Genomic DNA, 9,046 nt, shown 5'->3' with positions numbered 1-9,046 from the left:
TTTTGTTATTGTTTGTTAAACATACATAATCCATCCTATTTATTATTTAATAGCTTTAAAATATTTAAAATGGTAAAAATATTTTATTTATTAATAATAGTTTGATAATAAAATGATATTTCAGTGTTAAAATTTATTTGAGCCCGCTGAGCATGAAGCTTTGCAGTGACGTCATTGTCGTTTTTTACGAAACGACATCTCTTTCTAAGGACGCCAAGGGCTTAAATAAAGGTTTTACTCAATTTGTGATGCTTTCTGAGAAATTAATATTATTCTTTGACGATTTATCGGCGGCAATACGCAAAGTTCCGAAGAGGCTCGGCGCATCTTGCCCTTAGGGATTTCGTCTTGGTTTATTGAGAGGGCGCGAGGTCCCAAATATTTTTTGTTATTGTTTGTCAGACTTAAACAATCAATCTAATTTCATATTTAAGGTCTTTATATTATTTAAAATAAACTAATTATCTCATTAATTTGTCAATATTTGATAATGATATTATATTTTGGCATTAAAATTTATTTGTACCACTCGGAGATGAAGCTTGGCGATGACGTCATTGTAGCTCAAACTTCATTGAAAAAGAGGTTGAGAGTTTGCAATTTTCTTCATTATATTTAGATGGTTTATCGAGTTTTATTCTTTAATCTTAGTTGCAAATAAATTCAGCGTATACATACTCAAAATCTATAGGCTTTTTCTCGATTTACACTGAAGACTTAATAATGAAAGTTCAGTCAATGTGTTGGCATGATTAGGAATTTCTGCTCAAAGAATAGACCTATCCGACTTTTTTTTTTTTTTTTTTTACTGTACCTGTCAACTCTAATGAAGAACATGAAGAACAGACGATGAACATCGTTCCTTGTGGACATTTAAATTCAGCTTCGATGAGAAAGAAAGAGAAAGTTCAACGAGAAAGTAAAAGATAAATGATAAACAAAATAAAAATGGAAAAATAGGTAACGTAGATTTGACTAGTTTAGATGAAGGAATAAATATAGTGCTATCGTGTGTATGTGTGTGTGTGTGTGTGTGTGTGTGTGTATGCTTGAAGAATATGAAGAACATTCACGTTCTTTAAAAATAAAGATAAAATCAGACAATTATCTTGAGAGTAAATCTTTATATATTGTCAAAGGAATAAATATAGTACTGTTTGTGTGTTTGTGTGTGTGTGTGTGTGTGTGTGTGTGTGTGTGTGTGTGTGTGTGTGAAGACTACGAAGAACAGCCATGTTCTTTAAAGATAAGGATAAAACGAGACACTTTTCTTGAGTGTAAATCTTTAAATATTGCCAAAAGCACATTGATATTCTTTAAATTTAACGAAGACTGCCGTCTCCATCTTAAGAGGGGGTGTGACTAGGTCTAAATGCCTGTACAGACAGAATATTTATTTATTATATCAGGCCACTGCTTGACTTCCGGACAACTTGGCCTATCTGGTTTGCTGTAGTTAAGTCGCCCATCAGTTGGTCAGTTTAGGGGGTGGGGGGTTAACCCCAGGTGGGGATTAAGACGGCAAAGTAATTGGCTCTTGCTCAGTTCAAGGAGTAAATCTGGAATGCCTGTAGTTCCGCAAGGTCTGGAAGTCACTTTAGTTAAATTAACAATAAAGTATTAAAAGATTTGTTTTAACAACCCTACTGGACTTTATATTATTCCTTTTATATAAAAGTTTGTTACAATTTTGTTGTAAAAATCCTAACAATGTGAGACTAGAGGATTAATATCTATCATGAACACTGACGGCGATTTTGTGCGCTCACAGATGCGTTTTTTTTTTTAGAATATACTTCGCATGTACAAAAGCGTTTATGGGAATGCGCCTCTTTGTTTAAATATATATATATATATATATATATATATATATATATATATATATATATATATATATACTGTATATATATATTACAAGCAAACACTTATAAAAATGTACCAAATGAGAATACAACATTTATAGGCCTATGTGAATACTTATGAAAGTACACCATACATATACATAGGGTTTACAAAATTGCACCATACACATACATACTTCTATATTATAGACAGGTGCGTATGAAAAATGCACTCTACGCATACGTAAGTGCATTTGAAAAATGAATCATATAGATACGTAAGTGCTTTTGAGAACACACCATATATATAGGCCTATTTGAGAGCTTACGTACACGCACAATAGACACACAGGTATTCTTGCGCATACACCTTAAACAACCTTCAAAACGGTCAGAAATCGGTTAGATAAATGAGGACGAATCACCATTAACCTAAATACATAAAGGAGTCTGAAGTATGGGCTACAGTGGGCGGAAGCAAGCTGGCAGCTATATGGCGGGGGAATATAAAAACCAGCGGCCATTTTTAAATCCCACTCTTGAATCTGTTCGCGTTTGTTGGCATATCGCGGGTCTATGGGTGATTGGCAAGCTCACTTGTATGTTGTTGTATGCCCGTGAATGCCTGCGTGTATCCGTGTGTATGGTGCGTTCTTGTAAGCCTTTATGTATGCCTATATGGTACATTTTCATAAACACTCACGTAGGCCTATGTATGTGTTGTATTCATTTTAGACTATTTTTAATGGAGTGTAATTTCGTCTGAAGTTCTGAAATGTTTGCGTGCATACGTAGAGAGAGAGAGAGAGAGAGAGAGAGAGAGAGAGAGAGAGAGAGAGAGAGAGAGAGAGAGAGAGTTAGTCATTATAGCAGTTCTATGATATGGTGTCTCTAGGCCTATAGTCAACACACAGCTGTTTTTTCTCCGTTCTATAAAGCTGCTTCATAACAATGCCGTCATATGATAAATAAAAATGGCGTACATACGTTAATAAAACGTAAAAACACGGACAATAACGTACACGGACACACGCACGGACAAAAAAAGAACGTACAGGAATATTCTCAACACTTTATTAGATTTTTATCAGGTTTTGTGACAAGTATCACTAGGCCTATGACCTAAACATACCCCTTTTCCACTCATAAAAATGACGTACATACGTCAGTACAAACGTAAAAACACGGACAATCACGTGCACGGACACACGCACGGACAAAAAGAACGTACGGGAACGTAAACGAGAGGAAATAAGCCGTTTAATTCAAGAAAGTAAACCGTGTCAGCGACATTATGTGAGTCTAATATATTGGTGTCCAACCAGATGCGTATGGCTATATACATGTCAAAAGTATTATGAGGTGCTAGGGAAGAAGAATAAGATGCTGACAAAAACGAGGACTCTCTCTCTCTCTCTCTCTCTCTCTCTCTCTCTCTCTCTCTCTCTCTCTCTCGGAGACAGTGGTTAGGAATAACGATAATAATGTTTGTCAGCTGATCCAACATTTTTATTTCGATCTCTGTCTCTGTCTCTGTCTCTGTCTCTCTCTCTCTCTCTCTCTCTCTCTCTCTCTCTCTCTCTCTCTCTCTGTATACTCATACAGATTTTAGGTGTGTATTTGTATGAAAGTGTCTGTATATACATATATATACTGTATATATATTTAACCTAAAATAAAAAATATGTATATATATAAATACATATATAACCAAAAATAAAAACAATATATATATAAAGTTTATAAGTTTATAAACAAAACAAACTTATAGAAAGTATTATAAACACAAACAAATTAAGTTTAAGAGTGGTTGACAGCTGGCATCATGCAAGTAGGCCTAGGCCTACAACCCCGAATATATGGGCCGTATAAAAACTACTTGGAATACTTGTGAGACATGTAGCCAGATTACTGTCTAGTCTCTTAAGTAATGCTAAGTAACGAGGCATTCTGGCGCAGGTCAGTAACCTGTTTAGGTTTAGATAGGAAAGATGCTTAGACTTTTTATTAAAGATGGATGAATTATACATATGCTTAGTTAAGGCAGGCAGAATGGAGGCAGGTTTGCATGAGTCTAATTCTAAACAGGAACAGGCTCAGCATTAGATTCAACTTTTGCGATGGTTTAGTCTACTAAACAGTCTCTCTCTCTCTCTCTCTCTCTCTCTCTCTCTCTCTCTCTCTCTCTCTCTCTCTCTCTCTCTCTCTCTCTCTCTCTCTCTCTCTCTCGTCTAAAATCTGCATAGGAGACGTAAATTAGGCTTAGAACTAGACTCAAGTTTTGTGCGGGGAAGATGCGTTGACAAACAGACAGTGCATGAGGCTAATGAACAACCTTTCTCTCTCTCTCTCTCTCTCTCTCTCTCTCTCTCTCTCTCTCTCTCTCTCTCTCTCTCTCTCTCTCTCTCTCTCATTTTTTCTTTTATGTATTAGGTTTAAGTGAGTATAATTCCACACAAGAGACGAAAATTAGGCTGAGAATTAGACTAAACTTTTGAGCAGGAAAGATTAGTAGACTCCAACATACGATGGCTCAGTTTACTGAACAACCTCTCTCTCTCTCTCTCTCTCTCTCTCTCTCTCTCTCTCTCTCTCTCTCTCTCTCTCTCTCTCTCTCTCTCTCTCTCTCTCTCTCTCATTCAGGAAATAAGATAGTATCACAGACCAGATATTATTAATAATTTGTTGGGTTTTTGTATTTTATAAAACGTCCGTGGGCCAAGGCTATTCATTCTCTCATACTAAATATTCCCTGTGGATTATAATCTTCGTATCATATATAAAAATAATGGATAATTAATGGTTATTTATGTATTTATTCATGTAAGGAAAGAAAGAAAGACGAAGAATAAGAAGAAGAGAAAGAAGAATAAGAATAAGAAGAAGAAGAATAAGAAGAAGAAGCAGAAATAAAGGTTAAAAAAAAAGGAAGAAGAAGAAGCTGTTGTTTACATTTGGAACTCGTGCGCGCCAAAACGTTTGTTACTTAGTGTTATCATTAACGTCGGCGTTTGTCTGTTAAGAAGAGGTTAATATTTCCCATAATTCACATTTAAGTTCTTTATTTCCTAATTATTAACAATTCGAGGAGTTATTTATTATTCAGTAAACAGTTATATAAAATAACTGCCATTAATTGTGACGATTTTAGGCGGCTTAAACGTTTGGTGTTCGTGAACGCAAAAAGATATTTCTTTAATTTGACGTAAATTTACTTTAAGTAAAGTTAATTAACTATAACTTGGAGAGGTTATAGTTTAGTGTATTCTTATTTTGTTATTTTAAAAGCCTAACTCCTCATAACTTCCTCGTATAACTTAAAAATTTGAAGCTATTTGGTGTCAGGATTCCATAGTCTGAAACATTTTTTTCAATTAACGTAATTTTCTGTAATTTAAATTAATGTGATTTATTGTAATTATAACCAGGAGAGGTTATAGTTTGTTGTTTCGTTATTTAAAACGCCTCACTGCTCATAACTCCCCCATATAACTTCAAAAAAGAAGTTATTCTATAACTGTGAAGCCGAAAAAGTTTGACACCGCGAATAAGCGATGGATACGACACCATATTATCACCTCTGCTGTGAAGGTAAGTGAAGTTAAAGTAATTATTTGTTATTAATTATTTTCATTGAAATTTTCAGGGTAATTAGCCTAGCCAGTTACTGGTAAAATTTTAGGTATTATTTTATAAGTTGCCGATGAGACTCCAGCCAGCCGTTTTTGCATGGAAAACCATTTTGGGGTTTTTCATGCAAAAGTGGCCAAAAACCATTTTGGGTTTTTCATGCAAAAATGGTCAAAAACTACTTCGGGGTTTTCATGCAGAGATGGCGAAAAACTATTTTGGTGTTTTCATGCAAAAATGGTGAAAAACCATTTTGAGTTTTTCATGCAAAACTGGCAAAAAACCATTACAGGGTTTTCATGCAAAAATGGCTAGGAAATGACAGGACACTAAAAGAACCTAAAAATACCAACCTAACGTAACCTAAGGGTGTTTACTGGTTACAATTTTGCCTTATTAGCTATGGAGGGCGTTACGGCACCGGTATTGTCTTACCTTACAAGTCGTAATTTGATTCATTTTTTATTTATCATTTGCGCATAGCATTTTTGAGGTTCAGAATGACGAGAATGAAGAGCTTTTTCCAAAAACGTAGGTTACAGCTTCATATCATGTATTGACAACTTCTAAAATAATACCCAGTTACTGGCCAGTTAGGGAAGTTAGGCTAATTTGATTTTAAACTTCAGGAATTTTAAATTTATCAATTATGTCTACTTATGTCTACTTATGTCAAGCTTTGTTTTTCGGTCCGTTCTTGATTTTATATATATTTCGTAAGCGATTGTGATTTTCTAGGCAAGTGGTATACATGCCAGCGGAATGTTTAACCTAACTACCTAACCTAACCTAACCTAAGTTGCTCATTGGCCAACTCTGATTTAATGTTTTATTAACTTCAAAGTTAATAAAAAAGTGTATATGCTCAACATTAATGTTGTATTAAGCCTATCTCCAATGTATATACCTATGCTTTTTTCTTAATTTGGCTGGCAGGATTATCAAATTGTCTAGATGCTTTTGTGTTACTGGTCAGTAGGCCTATGTAAATTTTTGATGGCCTAGGCTTAGATATATTTTTATGGAAATTTATAGGTTAGGCTTCAGTTTTGGGTAGCATAGGACCTAATGAGGGTTGTACTTTATCTCTAATGTGGCCTAGCCTATTGTAGGTTAATTAATTTCTAATTTCTGTTGCATCCAAAATTTTATGTATATACTGTAGCCTATATATATATATATATATATATATATATATATATATATATATATATATATATATATATATATATATATAAATTTTACCACTTATACATACCTGTCTTTTTTTATATTCGCAAATAGTGAGCCACAAATAACGTTTAATGTAAAATTCACCGTACCTTGGGAATAACTTACACAAAAGGGTAATTACAATTGATAAATGCTATGGATTATAATTCTCTTTTGTTATAAGTTATTCCCAAGGTAAAGTGAATTTTATAATAAACAGTATTTGTTTTTGAAATATAAATATATTTTATATTATACATAAATATATACATATATGAATATATATACACTATATATATAGGCTATATATATATATATATATATATATATATATATATATATATATATATATATATATATATATATATATATATATATATATTATATAATCATACCATTTCATTGTGATTGAATGCCTATCATATCTATATATATATATCTGTATATATATATATATATATATATATATATATATATATATATATATATATATATATATATATATATATATATATATATATATATATATATATATATATATATATATATATAATCATACCATTTCATTGTGATTGAATGCCTATCATATCTTTTTATACATTTTACAGTAATCCTTTTGTATTGCTTCTTAACAAAATGGAAGACACTGAATATAACCTATTAGGTGCAGAAGTGTTTATCAGAAGGGTAAAATAACTGTAGTTTTTAAAACTTGACCGAAATAACATAGTCTGAATGTAATGTATAATGTTCACTCATTGGAATAAATAGCTTTAGTACAGTATAGGATTTTGGGTAACTGATTTGACCCAATTTAACTGGATCTGATTATGATGAGGAACTGACGGCTTCTGGCAATTACTGCTTTAACATTAGAAAGAAAATGGCAGATTTCAGAGTTCAAAAGGAAGTCCGTAGGATATCCTTCACAACTAATAAAACTACGATGCTTTAAATGTTTGCAAAATCATGTCAGCAATCCCTTTTCTGAGTTGATTTTAAAAAGACCTTTGAAAATGCTTTGGATGGTGTGCCTAACCTAACAAATTCTCAAAGGTTCTATTACTTGAAGCAGTATTTAAAGGGCGATGCCTTTAATTTAGAATGAATTAAAGTAAGCAGTGGAGGTTATGCTTCTATTTTTGAAATTCTGGATTTTCTTTTTTTAAAATAAGAATGTAAAAATTAAAGACATTGGATAGTTTAAAGCAGTTAAATGAGGCTAAATCTTCAAGTATGGAGTCTTACTAGAATAGCCCTCAGCAATATACACAGTCTTAATGGGCTAGAAGTTTGATTTTTTGGAAGGGACAAATTCTAGTCAAAGTTTCAACACTTGTCTGTGGTGAGAAGATTGTTGAAAATTAGCAACAATGTGGTTAATATGATTAATTGGAAGTAGGTGGATGAGTGAGTGAGTAAAGGTAGACTCAGTTACATGTGCTAAGGAGTTGACTGTCTCGTCCAGTTGGTGTCGTAGGTAGGTAAATGAGGCCTCAAAGTGGAGCGCTTTTGCAACAGATCAAGGACTCACTCGTCTGTCCATGCTCGAAAGAGCTTTGAAACATTTGCCCACCTTGTTAGCATCGGCTTACGGCTTAAAGAGTGGGATGTGACTCTTGTCCTCTGCAGTCTAACCTAGGCTGGCAACTTGAAGCCGTTAGGATAAGCCATGGATTTAAAATCTCACCCTCAAGGCTTGTTCTGCTAAACTTAACCTCGTCATAGTATGTTGACAACTTGAAAGCATTTTGTAAATCATATTTTGCTTGGGTTTTGCTTCAAGGCAAGCCATTGTTCGTTTACTATGTCAGAAACATGTTAAGTTAGATCAGAAATTCACCCCTGACATTGTGAAATTACGGAATAAGTTCCGTAGAAGTTTTAAGGAAGTTAGTAAGGGGACAATAGGTAGGAAATCCACTTCTACAGATCTTCCAGTGAAAACATTTCTCTTTGCTGGTGCTTCTAAGGAAGCGTGTGGTTGGTTGTACACAGTACATTGTGCAAGGGGATTTCGATGCCTCTGAGGAAGCATATGGTTGTACATTGTACAGTGTGCAAGGGAATGCTTGCTCATTGGTGTTTTCTGAAGTAAAGGAAGGAACACTGCCTACTTTAGAAGTATTAGCAGCTTTTAACCGTTTGTCGTCAGTTCTTGGTGATAGGTCACCAAATGGGTATTTGGAAGTGGAGGTCACAAGCCACTGGTTTGTCGTCAGTTCTTGGTTATAGGTCACCAAATAGGTATTTGGAAGTGGAGGTCACAAGCCACTGACCTGACAGTGAGAGGTGCTAATCACAGGCCTACATGGACTTGTAAGGCGAGGTCACAAGCCACTGAACTGACAGTGAGAGGTGCC

Source organism: Macrobrachium rosenbergii, chromosome 46 (assembly GCF_040412425.1).
Source record: "Macrobrachium rosenbergii isolate ZJJX-2024 chromosome 46, ASM4041242v1, whole genome shotgun sequence".
Classification (NCBI taxonomy): Eukaryota; Metazoa; Arthropoda; class Malacostraca; order Decapoda; family Palaemonidae; genus Macrobrachium; species Macrobrachium rosenbergii.
This window is presented reverse-complemented; position numbering follows the sequence as displayed.